The sequence below is a fragment of the Hemibagrus wyckioides genome, unplaced genomic scaffold (assembly GCF_019097595.1).
Source record: "Hemibagrus wyckioides isolate EC202008001 unplaced genomic scaffold, SWU_Hwy_1.0 Contig30, whole genome shotgun sequence".
NCBI classification, from domain to species: domain Eukaryota; kingdom Metazoa; phylum Chordata; class Actinopteri; order Siluriformes; family Bagridae; genus Hemibagrus; species Hemibagrus wyckioides.
In genome coordinates this window covers 72,362-74,653 of record NW_026690792.1, presented here as the reverse complement: position 1 = coordinate 74,653, position 2,292 = coordinate 72,362, and the positions used below count along the sequence as shown (strand labels likewise).

Genomic DNA, 2,292 nt, shown 5'->3' with positions numbered 1-2,292 from the left:
GGAAATCCTTGGACAGTTTAATGTTTTTTTTGTATTTCTTTAAATTTTTTATTATTTTCCTATTTATTTCTTATTTTTCTATACTACTTGCTATGCTCTTCATTGTATTATATTTCAGTGCACTGTTGTTGAGAAGAGCACCCACAGTTTCGTTGTATTCCTTATGTGCAATGACAATAAAATTTATTCTATTCTATTCTATTCTATTCTATTCACAGTAATAAAGCCGATAGATAGTCGTGCAGTGTGAAAACAATGGTGACCCAACAACTTTGAAAATCTTGCAGTGTGAACTCAGCATTAAGGCCTCGCGCTCAACCGCACACCCCTGAAGGTGAGTGAAGGAACAACCTTCTGCTGTTGTCGACCCAAAAGTTCAGCTGGCAGCGGTGGGATTCGAACCCACGCCCCCGAAGAGACTGGAGCCTTAATCCAGCGCCTTGGACCGCTCGGCCACGCTACCCATGCATTTGGAAGGTTGTGGGGCTGTGGTCAAGGGAGGCCTGCCAGGTCGGGAAAGAGAGGCACTCTGGCAGGCGGTCGCAATGGTTGTACCACGCACGCTTCCATTACCAGACGTGATTCAAGACCCAAACCAGGAAAGGTTTTGCAAAGTGGATTGACAGCCTTAGGCTCTTGTTGACAAGGTTTGCTGATATGAACTTGAATCCCAGTCTGTTGCAATCAAGGTGCACGATCCGGGCCGCTATCTTCGGGACTGCACACTGCATTGATCTGCATGGATCTCCAGTGGCGACCCGTCAGCCTTACAGCATCTGTGTCCAACCAACATGGAAATACAGCCCACGGTTGCGAAACACCTAGACCCAGGGCTAGCTTTTCTCGCTCCTCTCTAGCACGGTCTCACAGACCAGGTACGAAGCATTCCGCATGCAGGACTTGTGGTAAAGAGGAGGTTAAAGGGCATACAAGCGACAAGGAAGGGATTCAAACCCACACGTGCAGAGCACAATGGATTAGCAGTCCATCGCTTTAACCTCTCAGCCACCTCATTAGGTGCAGGTGTGGCACCCACGGCCAAATGTCCACAGAGACCGCGACAATTCTGTAGAGGAGCGCCGTAACCCAACGCGTTTAAACAAGCCTGTTCCCAAAGCAACTGGAGCCCATCCCATGTGGATTAGCAGTCTGTCTCCTTAACCTCTTGGCATCCTAGTTCACCCACATGACCTTACACCTCAGTGCTCCTGGCACTTGCACTCCATTGCCCAAACCTCTTGGCCACCACTTCTTATGTCGATTTTTTATTCTTGGTTGAATTGTTGTTTTGTTGGTAGCTCGTAACCATGGTAAGGGCACGACTGATGTGGCTCACACACGGAAACCGTGTTTTTCATACCGTACTGTGGTTGTTTGGAGTTGCTGTTTGAAAAAGCAAGGTGTGAAACAGAGCAGCGTCTCAAAGCCAGGCGGTGACACCAGTTGCCGAAACCTAGGAGCTATTTCAGCACCCGGGTCTGGGGGCTCCGGTACCATGTGAGTGTGCTCGTTTTTTTTTCCAGCCAGGCAGCACATTTGCAGAAGGCACAGGAGCCACAACCGCTGTAAAGCCTTTGTGGTGCCAGAGCCCACAACCGCTGCCTTGAAAAGTCTCAGCTGGCAGCAGCAGGAAGGAGCTCTTGAGTGACGAATCGCGCTTCTCCATCTGGCAATCTGATGGACGAGTCTGGGTTTGGCGGCTACCAGGAGAACGGTACTTGTCTGACTGCATTGTGCCAAGTGTAAAGTTTGGTGGAGGGGGGATTATGGTGTGGGGTTGTTTTTCAGGAGCTGGGCTTGGCCCCTTAGTTCCATTGAAAGGAACTCTGAATGCTTCAGCATACAAAGACATTTTGGACAATTCCATGCTCCCAACTTTGTGGGAACAGTTTGGAGCTGGCCCCTTCCTCTTCCAACATGACTGTGCACCAGTGCACAAAGCAAGGTCCATAAAGACATGGATGACAGAGTCTGGTGTGGATGAACTTGACTGGCCTGCAAAGAGTCCTGACCTCAACCCGATAGAACACCTTTGGGATCAATTTTGAAGCTTTATGGTGTTAACATATTAGATTACAGAAAGATCTCCACTATTTTCACTGAGCTAAGACCAGTCATCATGTTCACTGTTATATTCATGTATCTGTGGCTTTCACTAGGTGAGTTAACATTGACTTTTTGTTATTACAGAAATATCAACTATATTATATTAAATATTAGTCTGTGTGGTGATGCAGTGTGAAAATGCAGAGTGTGGGTCTGACTTAAGTATTTCCTGTTGATTATTTAAAA

At 47.3% G+C, this 2,292-nt stretch overlaps 1 non-coding gene across 1 annotated transcript; it reads right to left on the bottom strand.

Moving 5' to 3' along the window:
• Nucleotides 1-381: 381 nt before the first annotated feature.
• Nucleotides 382-463, bottom strand: trnal-aag (transfer RNA leucine (anticodon AAG)). The gene has a single exon. It is a non-coding gene; the product is annotated as a tRNA-Leu (tRNA).
• Between the last annotated feature and the right edge of the window lie 1,829 nt (nt 464-2,292).